General features: G+C 40.7%; 1 protein-coding gene across 9 annotated transcripts in view; it reads right to left on the bottom strand.

The window, feature by feature from the left end:
- The window catches only part of DISP1 (dispatched RND transporter family member 1), a 174,937-nt gene that overhangs the window by 121,368 nt on the left and 39,646 nt on the right, over nucleotides 1–13,923 (bottom strand). The gene's annotated exons all lie outside the window — the stretch shown is intronic.

The raw sequence follows: 13,923 nt of genomic DNA, 5'->3' as shown, positions 1-13,923 counted from the left end.
CACAAGAAACAGTCCATCCGTTTCCCGGCTGCACAGGCTGAGGCCAACACCTCTTGCGTATGTATCCACATGTTTGCATTTCCAGGGCAAATCTTCTGTTTCCAGGCACAAATATTGTTGGATGACTGAAGCTTCTTTTCTGAACTGCCACAAATCATGGCCTGGCACCGACTTCATTATTAAAACACAGAAAAGACATTAATCATCAAGATTAGATGAAGGGCTCCACTTTCTCTGCCAAATAACTAACTGTAGGCGCCATTTTAAAGCAAAGATTGTCCTCTCCTCAGGTCCTATTCATCTCTTCACTGTACTTGAGGTTATCTGTATATGAACATATGTAGGACATATACTTACACACATACATGTCTGTCTCAAGGGCAAGGACCTTCTGTGCCACGTTCACTATTACACAGCCCAAGCGAGCACCTTCGAGGCCCTCGGTTAATTTTGTTAGCTAAGCTCCACACAATAAGCCAGGACTGATCACCAGTAGTTTTTTAAAAGAGGGAGTAAGGGGCTTGTGTTTGTTAATTTGGTTTGATTACTCCCTAGTAGAATTAAGACCATTGAAAATGGGTATTTTATTTTTGAGGTCAGAATTATCGGTGCAGAGATGAAAGCAGCGCTAATTTCAAAGGAATATTTTTCTTCTCTCAACTCTGACATGTGATAAGATGTGTCACTTGGGTATCTTCTCCTCCTGGAGGAGGTCTAACTTTTCCAAGCTACCATGATGAGTATTGTGAATGATGATTTTAGTCAAGAAAATAACTTCGGCACTTTGGCCAACTAGAAAAAAATATACTAAAAGTCTACATTACTGTTTTGTAATAGTTGACCTATCCGCCTTCAAAGGCTTACGAGAAACCCAAATGCTGTTAATCTGATTTTTTTTCTAATCAATTTATAACTGATTCCAAATAAAATGTTCTTCCAGTGGACAATCAGCTTCAAAAATATGAATGCTTTTCTTTCCAAGTGGGAAAAAATACAATTAAAATGAGAACTATCTACTTTGTTTTAAATGGAGCTGGCCATTTATTAGGAATATTTGAAACAGGGAAAATAACTACAGAATGCTTTTTATATCCCTAACACTGCTAAAATTTTTAAAAGCAAAGCTGTTACATTCAAATATTAAAGCACACCCAGGAATGTAACAGTGAATTACTGGGGAATAATGAAGTCCCTTTATACTTGTATGGTACGGATCTCCTGTCCTCCCCGAGCGCCCAGAACATAGTGGGGAGCACCTTCCTGAGTAGAGAGGTCCCCTGACACCCGAGAGGCAAATTGCAAAGAGGCCTAACAAATCATCTGGGAAGGAGGACATCTCCAATCCGGAGAACTCATGAAATCCTCTGAAACTGGTCAAGAACTATGGAAACTTCCCTTAATACATCTTCACAGAATCTTGTGTGCAATCCAGGGGCTCTGCAGCCCCGCTGAAGGCACGCAAAGACCCGGCCAGGAGCCCCAAAAGGAAGAAGAAATCATGGCCACTGGGCCTATCAGACAAAGGGATAGGAACTGGGAAATTTAAAAACATAATAAATCTTGGGATTTATTAAGTGGGAAAAAGAGAGAGAGAAAGAGGGAACAAGGGAGCTGGTGGAACTGCAAACACGTGGGAAGATGACAACACTGAGAAGGGGGAACAGGGGTAGGCAGGGGAGAGAAGGAGGGAGGGAGGAGGTCTGCTGACACAGACGCTCCCTGCGCATCTCTCACGTACCTGCCCACTGTGCTCCCACAACCCCACAGGGCATCCACCTTGCACATGTCCCAGCTCGTCCCAGCTCAGGAGCGTGCGGCACAGAAAGGGGAGGTGCCCTTGCAGCCGACCAGCAAGTGATGGCGGCAGGACTTCAGCAGAGGCCCCGAAGCCAGCCCCAGCTCTGCCCAGCGGTGCCCGCACACACTGAGCTCCTCCTCTCCCTGTTCCTCCTCAAGACAACTTTCTAAGGATGTCAGTGGCCCCGAATACATTCTCTTTCTCAGGAGGCCCCATTCCAGAATCTCAATGACACTCTTGTCAAGTTCTGAAATCACCAGTTTTTTCTTTTTCCAGCTGTACTGTGATGTAATCGACATATAACACTGTGTCATGATGCTCATTCCAACTGAACTGGTACTTTTGTCTAGGCTTTTAATTTTTAGAAATTTCATGATTCCACTTGTCAAAATGCTTCGTATGCATTAAAGTATTACTAAAAATGTACTAGAAACAAGACCTGTAACGGTCACTCACTAAGGTACTTCAAGTTCCACAGTCTCTTCAAGGTACGTGTTTGTCAGATGTGTTTGACAGCTGCTTCCCTGTCATTACTTTCAACAATACTGTTTTGTTAAAGCTGCCTTCCCAAATCACGGAATTTTTTTTTTTTTAAAGCTACACTGATCTTGAAAGGTTTATGTTATACAGATCTGGTCTACTGCATCTAGTATGGTCTTGATTTAGATGGCCCTTTTTGCATGCATACTAGGTTTACAAGTAACTTCATTCTTCCCAGAGTTTCAGTAATTGGTATTTTTCACACCGTTACCATGCAAAAATAGAACGTATGCTACAAAGCTGGCATGCCCCTGACAATGTGTTTCTCTTTTACAAGTGAATGGCTAAACTCATCTTGTCATAGGTGTAGAATATACATAGAACAGACACTTGGGATTTCAAAATACATTAATTTGATCTTAAAAAAAAACATAAATTCTTTATATGATTTTAGTCACAGAATTAGAAGCATCCAGAGAAAATATTAAAATAACGTGCAGAAATTACCATCGTTTTGTTACTATGTAGTGAGTGCACATTCACTATTCAGCATTAAATGTGGACTATATGGAGTGAAAGTATTTAACAGCAGAAAATATACAAAAGTATTCCCAAAATGTGGCTTTTTGCCTTGAGATCAGCAGCATACAAGGACTGGGGGGGAGGGGAACAACACATGTAAGTACTCTGAGATGTAGTTCACAGGAAGCTAGCATGAAAAGAGTATTTAAGGGGCGCGTGGGGGGCTCAGTCATTTGAGCGTCCGACTCCTGGTTTCGGCTTAGGTCGTGATCTCAGGGTCATGGGATTAAGCCTCTCTTCAGGCTCCACACTCAGCAGGGAGTCCGCTTGAGATTCTCTCTCCCTCTGCCCTTCCCACCACCCCCACTCACGTGAGCGCGCACTTGCACGCTCGCTCGCTCTCTCGCAAATAAATCTTTTTTTTTATAAAATGCTATTTAAATATTCTCATCTTGGGGCGCCTGGGTGGCACAACGGTTGAGCGTCTGCCTTCGGCTCAGGGCGTGATCCCGGTGTTATGGGATCGAGCCCCACATCAGGCTCCTCTGCTGTGAGCCTGCTTCTTCCTCTCCCACTCCCCCTGCTTGTGTTCCCTCTCTCGCTGGCTGTCTCTATCTCTGTCGAATAAATAAATAAATAAATAAATAAATCTTTAAAAAATAAATAAATAAATAAATAAATAAATATTCTCATCTTCCCATCCTATGTTTAGGGAGATGTCTCAGCGAATGTGCACAGTTCTGACATAAATATTTCCATATCCATGGAAGACAACTGAAAACACTGGCATATATATATATTAGCATTTTCATAGTATTTATATTTATTTGCTTCTATGTCTGTTTCCTCAGCTGGACGGCAAGCAGCTCCAGGTAGACTGGTCCAGTTACAACTGGTTCAGAACTCCATGCCTGGCACACTGAGGTGCTGAGGTACTCGATACACATTGTTACATGAAATAAGATATAGTGTCTGCTCTCAAAGATTCTGTAATCTAGAACACCTGTAATTGTAAATAACTGAACTTCACCTCACCTTGGTTGTGTTTTTTAATATAATTTATCTGTCTATAATGAATACAAGTTCTTGTCATTCCATAAGCATAGTACAAAAATGAGAAGTTCTGAGTTTTTATGGAAAAAAAGAGATGCCAGTATTTCTTACTATACTTTAATGTTTCTTTTGCAATTTACTTTCCTACTATTTCAATAATTGATTCCTTCTCCACTGAGATGCTAATAACAATGGGTAATATGTGTTGACTATAGTAGATAGCCAGCTCTAATCATTTTCTTACTGAGGTATAACTGATGTACATTGCATTAGTTTCAGGAGAATATAATTTGATATTTGTACAGACTGTGAAATGATCACCACAGTAAGTAAACAACGTTCAACTATGCACTACAGTGTTATTAGCCATGCTGCACGTCACATTCCCGTGACTAGTTCATAACTGGAAGTTTGTTCCTTTTATCCCTTCACTCATTTCCCTCACCCACACCCCCTGCCTCTGGCAAACATCAATCTGTTCTCTGTTATCTAGGCGCTTGGTTTTGTTTTTTAGATTCCACATATAAGTGAGATCACACAGTATTTGTCTGACATAATTTCACTTGGCATGATGCCCTCGAGGTCCATCCATGTTGTTGCAAATGGCAAGATCTCATTGTTTTTTACGGCTGAGTAATATTCCAGTGTGGATAAACCACATCTTCTCCACCCATTACTAATCACTAGATGCGCATTTCTCTCGTGATACTCTCACAATCACCCTGTGAGGTGCTATCCCACTATTGAGCATACAGTGGAAGGAACAGATAAATGGGACCTAAGAACACAGGAAAACAACAATGTAAAGCAGGATCCGATGGGGACGGCATTTCACCTCAGACAGGGAAAGAACATTAATGTTGGAATAACTGGCTATCCATTTGGACACATCAAATAGAATTAGATCCTAAAACACCCCCAAGTAAATTTCAGGTGGATTAAAGATTCCAATGTCAAAAACAAAACAAAAGGCACAAAGAGTACTGTAAATACTTTTATGAACTTAGCTGGTGACATGAAAGTCAGAAACAAAAAGAGAAGGAGAAATTGATGAAATTGACTATTTTCAAGTTTAAAATTCTACCTGGCCCCTTCCTTCCTTCAGTTCTTTTCACCCAGTAGAGTAACTGGGATAAGAGTCACTCCCCTGGGGCACCTGGGTGGCTCAGTCGTTAAGCGTCTGCCTTCGGCTCAGGTCATGATCCCAGCATTCTGGGACTGAGCCCTGCATCAGGCTCCCTGCTCACTGGGGAAGCCTGCTTCTCCCTCTCCCACTCCCCCTGCTTGTGTTCCCTCTCTCACTGCCAATCTCTCTGTCAAATAAACAAAACAAAATCTTAAAAAAAAAAAAAAAATTCACTCCCTTCCCTTCCCTTTCCCCCTCTCCCTTCCCTCATCTTTTCCCTGTCCCCTGAGCCGGGTCTGGCTGCTGGGAAAGGGAAGCCAACAAGTCCTGGAGCAAAAACCTGGCTAATTATAGACAGAAAAGTTGTACATACAAGGGGATTGAGCAAGTAAGTAAAATAACTGGAAGGTATTTCTACAGTCGAAGAGATGCAGAAATACATACAGATATGCATGCCCCGCACAGACACCTGTGTGTACACACACACACACATTTATACATGACTTCCAAAGCCAGTCCACTGACAGGACCTAAAAGCAATGAGGCCTTGGCAGCAGTGAGCACACCGAGTGTCTAGATCTTTGTTTCAAACACTGTTCTCCACAAGGAAGAACCAGAGCTCCTGGGAGAAATGAACAGGTATGGGGCTCGGGCAGGGAAAGGACAAGATGAGCCCAGAACACCTCTTTAGAGGGGCTGTACAGATGTGCCAAACACCTAAAACTGTACACTTAAAATGGGTACATTTTACTACACATAAATCATATCTCAGTAAGGTTAATTTTATTTGTTTTATTTAAGATTTTATTTATTTATTTGAGATTATTTGAGAAAGAGAGTGTACACGAATGGGGTGGGGGGGGCAGGAGAGGGAGAAACAGGCTCCCCACTGAGCAGGGAGCCTGATGAGGGACTTGATCCCAGGACCCCAGGATCATGACCTGAGTAGAAGGCAGATGCTTCACCAACTGAGCCACCCAGGTGCCCCAATAAAGTTAATTTTTTTTAAAAGATTTTATTTATTTATTCGACAGAGATAGAGACAGCCAGCGAGAGAGGGAACACAAGCAGGGGGAATGGGAGAGGAAGAAGCAGGCTCGCAGCGGAGGAGCCTAACGTGGGGCTCGATCCCATAACGCCGGGATCACGCCCTGAGCCGAAGGCAGACGCTTAACCGCTGTGCCACCCAGGCGCCCCAACCCAATAAAGTTAATTTTATTAGAAAACTAGATTGAGAGACTCAAAAATGTTCACATAACACTGGTTACCAGGGTTACACATTTCTGACCTTTTCCTGGCTCCCTCAAGCTATTTAGGATAGAAATATTTGGTCTTCTGCAAAACATATTTTAGCAGTACAAAGCTCAGGTATGTATCATTGGTTCTCCTTCATGACAATCATTCTGCTTCTACATTTTTAAAAATTACTTTTAAAATGTTTAAACAAGGGGCGCCTTGGGTGGCTCAGTCGGCTAAGCATCTGACTCTTGATTTTGACTCATATCATGATCTCAGGGTCGTGATCAGGCCCCACGTTGAGCTCCATGCTGGGTGTGGAGCCTACTTGAGGATTTTCTCTCTCCCTCTCCCTCTCCCTCTGCTCCCCCTGCCCTAAAAAACAATGTTTAAACAAGATTTATGCACACGCATGCACAGAAAGTGCCATTACAGCATTGTTCACAAAGGTCAACCAAAGAGGACTAAGCACATGCCCCATCGTCCTTCCAATGGACTAGTAAGCAGCTCTGTGTGCCCCAATATCGACAGTCTACAGACTCACAGAAGCCATTACCTGTTCAAAAACCTAAAGCAGTTATCATGCTCTTCACACAACAGGCACATAAACAAGCCTTCTAAGGGCCTCTCATCATTCTTAAAATGACACACAAACCCTCTGCCTTGGCCCTACCTGACCTAGCACCTGCCTGTCCAACCCCTTCCCCCTCCACGCTCCCATCCATACTGATTTCTTTAGCTTCCAGAGCCTCCTTCTGCCCATCTTCCCTTGGCTGGGCTCTTCTTGTCAGTCAGGTCTCCATTTAAAAGTCACTGCTTCCAAGACCATCCCTAAGCACCTAGGTCAGTCATGTTTTCCCACAAAATAACCCTATTTTAATACTCATTCATTCTCTCCGCGTGTGTGTTTATCTCTCCTACTTGAATGTGAGCTCCATGAGAGTAGAGATCTTGCCTGTTTTGTTCGCTGCTGTATTTCCCAGGATCTGTGCCAGCCAGGCACTTCTTAATACATATCTGCCAAATGAATGATCTCCAAGATGTGTTGTGAAATGGGGAGACGGCACAGGATGCTGTTTATGCTGTAAATAAAATATATGCACATATCCCATACATGCTTGTATCTGCATAAAATCTCAGGAAGGATACTGAAGGAACTGGCGTCAGCCGTCGCTTCTGAGGACAGGGCAAGGCTAGAGGAACTAATAACTTTACCCCTTTTGAATTTTTTACCACACACATACAGTATCTATCTTAAAAAGTAATCTGAGACAGAAGATGTTACCCATCAAATGCAGTGACATGCATCATAATTAGAAAATGAACTTCAGAGAGCGTGTCGTCCCACAACTTTACAGATTTCCAGCCCTCCCACACCTCTGCATGGAAAGAGTGTCAGCAACGGACACAGTCCTGACACTCTCCTGTCATTGTACGTACTTGTTAACCACGCTTACTCGTCCTTGTAAAGCTGACATTTTGATTTTGTTTGTTTACATCATTGAAAATACGTTCCAAACAGACCTACTACCTTCCATCTTTTTTCTTCCTAATGAACACCCACAGCTTTTATTCTCCATGTAAATCATACCGGCGAGCACAGTTTAAAAAAAGAAAAAAAAAGAAAAAAAAAAAGCACAAGGCAACACTTGCCCAAAACAACAGGCTCAAGAAATAATCGAAAATCACAGAAGTCTCACTAGGATGATTACAAAAATTACTCCAACCTATTTGGCGTCAATGACATTTTACCCTATATGAGCGACATTCTACAACGTGGATCTGGACCAAAATAATAACAGATAAAAACTAAGTTATTAAACTACACACTTAAATTTTATTTTTAACTGAATTGAATTTTTCCAAATTAAAAATTAAACTGGTAGGAAACCAACATTTAAAATATATTTTCAAAGTATCCTACAAGTTAAACCTGATAAATTTACATTTTACTTAGGTAAAAATAGGAGATATTCAATAAAGGACATGACTAGTTGTTGAGAATTCAGTTTCACTGTAAATTATTCTGAATATTAAAAGCATGTCAAGTGATTCATACATTTCCAAATACTATATCTCAAAACACACTTCTACCCCAAAATCTGCATCTTATGGAGGGGAGAAAAAAGTAAAGAGTAAGGCTTCAAAATTATCTCTCGATAGCACTATCATTAAACTATCTGGCTGAGGTCCAGATAAAGCCAAAATACACAAACACGCACACAAAAACAAATCAATTCACAGTCATAATAAAAATAATTCAGAACCACCTAAACATATTGTTCAAATAACCAGAAACTCATCAAGAACTCTATTAAGAAATGTTTATTGAGGGGCGCCTGGGTGGCACAGCGGTTAAGCGCCTGCCTTCGGCTCAGGGCATGATCCCGGAGTTCTGGGATCGAGCCCCACATCAGGCTCCTCCACTGGGAGCCTGCTTCTTCCTCTCCCGCTCCCCCTGCTTGTGTTCCCTCTCTCGCTGGCTGTCTCTATCTCTGTCAAATAAATAAATAAAATCTTTAAAAAAAAAAAAAGAAATGTTTATTGTGCTAATGTGTGTAACACTGCGGACCTACATAAAGTTTCAAAAACACTAGTTGAAAACACATCTAATAGTTATGTAAATTTAAGTCTTTTATCTTACATTGAGAAATTACACAAATTCAAACAACTTTAAATAAAAATTACTTACCCTTGGGATTTTAAAAAAAGAGTCCTTTCAAAGAATAGTGTGTGTGGTTAAAAGTCAAAACATACATATAGACCATGAGATTGTATTTACTATCAATCTAATCATTCTGTCTTCCATTTCTGTTTTTGCTTTAGGATGACAAACGGAGTGCAGAATTGATCTTGAACGCAACAAGGAACGTTAGTAACACTTCTGCCTTTCTTTGACAGTTACCATAAGCAAAGTAAGTTAAGTTTGAGTATTCAAAGAAATATCCTCTTTGCCAAACTCTTTTGCTCGGCCAAAACCACACAGTAAGGTATCTGAATTATGATTTTACCTTTTTCACCACTAGATTACAAAAAAAAAGTATTATTTTAACCTTAATAGATAAATGATGGACAGTCTTCTTGACATGTTGGGTCAGAAAGCTGAAGTAGCCCATTTTTAGTCAGGTCAACGAGCTATAAACCCTAAATGCGGAGTCTGCAGCTTCCACTGTTGATCAGTGAGTCCCATCCTTTATATTCACAACACCTCTTTCATGGTCTACAACTAAAATACAGCAATTGCTGGACACCCTGTGGAGTTATTCCAAGCTCCACTTCACAATATCTTAAATTCCTCACTTGGAAACACTATGATCAATACAAATCCTGCTGTAATTGCTCCATTCTGCTTCCTTGCCACATGGCGCAGAGCCACACAATGTCTTTTTTGCATTCTGAAAAACTCAATGTCTTACTTAGAAACAGCTTTGAAACTTGGCTCGTGGCCTGTTTGTAATTGATACTACAGCTTAAATACCTTTCCAGCAAAGTTACACTAACTTCAAAATACTCTGGGATCAACCATTAAAATGTTTTTGTTTCGGTTACAACACTAATGAGCACCAAATGTTAGAATTTGTTTTAACGACCTAATACATCAAGGATTTTCTTAAAAGGAAACGCTAGATCAGCTATCCATTACACAACGAAAGGCAGATTAGTCAGTGCTGATACAGATAATGCTGGAAGATTTAATACCTAGAGTGCAGAATCAAGGATATAAAAGTTAAATTCAGAAAGCCTGCTCAGTCAGCCATCATAGTTTTTCCCTGTGAAAATACCAAACTTCTGCTCACGGAAGCCTCCTTCCCTTCATGCTTTGCATAAGCCACTCAACCTTCACCTTGATGTCCCCATTGCTATCAAAGGGGTGACACTACCATGCTTTACTATACTTTCTCGTAGTACAAAGGAATATAAAGTACTGAAGAAGCAAAAAGTAATTGAAGGAAATCTCAACATACCACGTTTATTAAAGCCTGGTAAGAACTGCTGATATGACATGATTTTAGAAACAAATGTGTAAATGCTATTTTAAAAATACAAAAACAGAAAGAATGGCCCATTACAGATATATTCTAGAGATAAACACTTCGCCTGCAAACACACAGCCGGGTAAGGACTGCTGCCACACCACAGGTGTCTTCCCAAGCCCTGAGCACACTTCGCAGGGTGGGGTACACCAGTATCCGCAGTGGCCACCGCGACAGCGGCACAGGCATCTGCCTTTGCTGGGGCTTCTACTCCTTCTGAGGCTGACTTCCGCGGACTGGCCCCTTTCAGACCTCTTCCACGTCTAAGCAGCGTGGCTGCTACAACCACCATAACTAATTTCATCTTTCTTTTCCAGCATCTTTTCACTTTTCTCAGCATCTCGTCACTTTCCTTTTTCTTGTTTTTTCATCTACGGTGACTTAATACTTCTTGACATTCGATCTGGACTTTTACAGAACTCAACAAACAGATGTGTTTCCTTTTGGTTTAGCAATTATTAATCCTTCCTTTTAGCCTAAATGGTCAAGTTTTGGGTTGTCATTTTTAGCACTGCTCAAATTTTTTTTCCTTCTTCATTAGATAAGATCTCTTTCACCTATTTCCACGTTTCATTCTACTCTCAATTAGGATACAGCTCACTGGGGCGCCTGGGTGGCACAGCGGTTAAAGCGTCTGCCTTCGGCTCAGGGCGTGATCCCGGCGTTCCGGGATTGAGCCCCACATCAGGCTCCTCCGCTATGAGCCTGCTTCTTCCTCTCCCACTCCCCCTGCTTGTGTTCCCTCTCTCGCTGGCTGTCTCTGTCTCTGTCGAATAAACAAATAAAATCTTTAAAAAAAAAAAAAAAAAAGGATACAGCTCACTAAATAACTAAGGTTTTATGAGACATGCCATATTAAGAATCTGTAGCAGATTAATTTACAAGAAAATGACTTAGCAAGCAAATACTATAAATGAGATTCATGTAATAAAAGCTAACGCCTTTGAAAGAAATGCTTTAAAATAATCTCGAGTATTTCAGAAGTACCTATATATTTGCACCTGAACTAATTACAAGTCACTGCTATTTACTCTTCAAAGAATTTCCACCCAGAATCTTCCACTTGAGAATATTTTGTTAGTATAATTTGAGATGAAGTATTTACAGTGATAAAACTGCATTTCTTTAAAAAAACATTCTGTATTCTTTTTACATTATCTTGGATTTGCCTAATTTCCCCAATAGTTGGAATTAATGAGGCTTATCATTCTGACACTATATATCAAGCAGAGAAATTCTTTTGTAAATAATATGTCTACAAATGCAAGGAACTACAGTATACAAAATCAAAGAAAATTCACTGCACTTTCAATTTCTAACTGTTACTCCCTAAAATCTATTTCTTAACTAGGAATGAAATAATGGTAGATTTTTGATGGATTGTCATTCTGCAACCTCAGCAAAATACTATATTGTTACAAAGCTATGCCACACACCATCATTTCTCAGTCTGTGGAGCACAAAGGGCATCAGACAACCAACATATATTATGGGGAAAAAGGTTCGAGGTTCAAACAAATGTGGGAAATGTGGAGCTAAGGAAGCTAAGCCAGTTTTTATCACTACAGGATTTCTCAGTATCATTAACATATTCATATATACTGCAGCTACTTAAAGCATGTGTGTTGACCCACACATCTGTGTATGTTGGGAGGGGTGGTATTTATGCAATTATTCCTCAGCTTATGATTAGAAAACCATACTGCAGCAGAGCATCCCCCCAAAGTACAGTCCCACAGAATATACTTTGGCAAATACTACGATTTACAGAAAATCGTCACTACTGGGTGTTGTTTCTTATCTTTAACATAAAGCAATTTCTACAAGATACTGTATTTATAAAGGTACTGATTACTGGGGAAAGAGAGAAGGCATAAAGGTTAAAAAAAGAAATAAAGGTATTATTCTTCTCCTAAAAACAGTAACACCTGAAAAGACAAACAACGCTCTGTCCACACTTAACCCTTCTGCTGTAGCTGTATAGGAATTCAACAGATAATTCCTTTTTTTTAATGACAGGTTTTGCTTAAGAGATGGCACAGTGAATTTAGACATTTCTTTCTTTTTTTTTTTTTCTAATGACAGGGCACAAGCAGGGGGAGTGGCAGAGGGATAGGGAGAAGCAGGCTCCCCGCTGAGCAGGGAGCAAGACACGGGGCTTGATCCCAGGACCCTGGGATGATGACCTGAGCTGAAGGCAGACACTTAAACGACCAAGCCACCCAGGCACCCCAAAGTTTAGTAAGCTTTTACAAGGAAGGAGTCAAACACCTAAGGAAAGCAAATGAAACATACTCATAACAGAAGGATTTATGGACGAAAAGGATATATGTACCAACTTACAAATTGGTAGTTATTCCTAACTCATGGACTCCTTTGTGCAAACACGGGCTCGCCACTTCATGCACGCCCAATACTGTGCTAGGTGCACGGTCACAAGGATAAACAACATAAAAATCCTTGACCCAAGATTACCTGGTACTCTGCTCAGTTCAGCATTTATTAAAAATTTAAAGTTAATAAGCCATATGTATATAGTATATAAATAAATGGTGTAACTGTGCGGAAATGCAGTTTTGTCATGGTTTTTAAGAACCTTCTAGACATACCCCCAGTGAAAACTCCAGCCAGTGACCCTGTGGACAAGGGCATATAATCACGTCTCCACTCCTGCTCCACATTCACTAGTTGATTAAAGCTGCTGGAAAGGATAGCCTGGCTTTGGGAGCTAAACTTAGAAACTAGTACTGTTTTCTGTTATCAAATGATTTGATTGCTCTGAGAGAAATGAACAGGGATAATCTGAAGTCGGCCATGTGCCCCTTTCCTCTGGGGCAGGTTTTACTCCTAGACCCTCAGGTTCCAGCTGTGGGCTGGCCGATGTGCAGCATGACTGTCCCTCTAACTTGGCCACTTGTATCCGCCTTGCCTTAGAATCTCCAGCCTAGCTTATTCAAGTGTACACCATGCACACAAAACTTCAATCAACACAAATAAATGATCAGACAGTATTTAAAAGAAAACTTTTACACAGAAATTTTTAAAAGCTTTAAGTCTATATAATCCCTTCAAGAGCAGACAGTAATTACCTAAATACTTCTCTCCCTCTGCACTGTCTCAGCAGCTAAAATCTGCAGTGTATTTCTAAATATTTACAATATCAGATACTACATTCTTAGGAAAAGTCTAACTTCTAGACTTTTCCATTCCTTATTAGACTACTCCACTGGATAAAATTAGTTGCATGTAATTATCTTTAAATTGATCCAAAAACATTTTTTTTAGAAAAGGACACACAGGGGTACCCTGAGACCTACCTGAGATCAAGCCTGAGCTGAAATCCAGAGTCGGACACTTAACCGACTGAGCCACCCAGGTGCCCGCCCCAAACATTTGATATCTTTCAAATTTTCTTACTAAAATACAATTAATCAACTATTGTTTATGACTTGTATCAACTCATCATTCTATCGTAATTGAAAAGACAAGACCAGTGGCAAGATAAAGATCATTACTAAGCAGAAACAGCCCAAGAATGGAAGGGAAGACCAAGTTCACCGAAGATGAGTGAGGATGACTATTATCACTGTTGAAAGACGGAGCGCCAGCGGAGCATGCTCAGAGTGTAGGCTTCAGTACCAGAATGCATGGGCTCAACTCCCAGCTCTGTCTTT

The sequence above is a fragment of the Ursus americanus genome, chromosome 2 (genome assembly GCF_024610735.1).
Source record: "Ursus americanus isolate L20-20 chromosome 2, mUrsAme1.1.p, whole genome shotgun sequence".
Lineage (NCBI taxonomy): Eukaryota > Metazoa > Chordata > Mammalia > Carnivora > Ursidae > Ursus > Ursus americanus.
The sequence above is the reverse complement of the archived record's forward strand: the minus strand, read 5'-3'. Positions and strand labels throughout refer to the sequence as shown.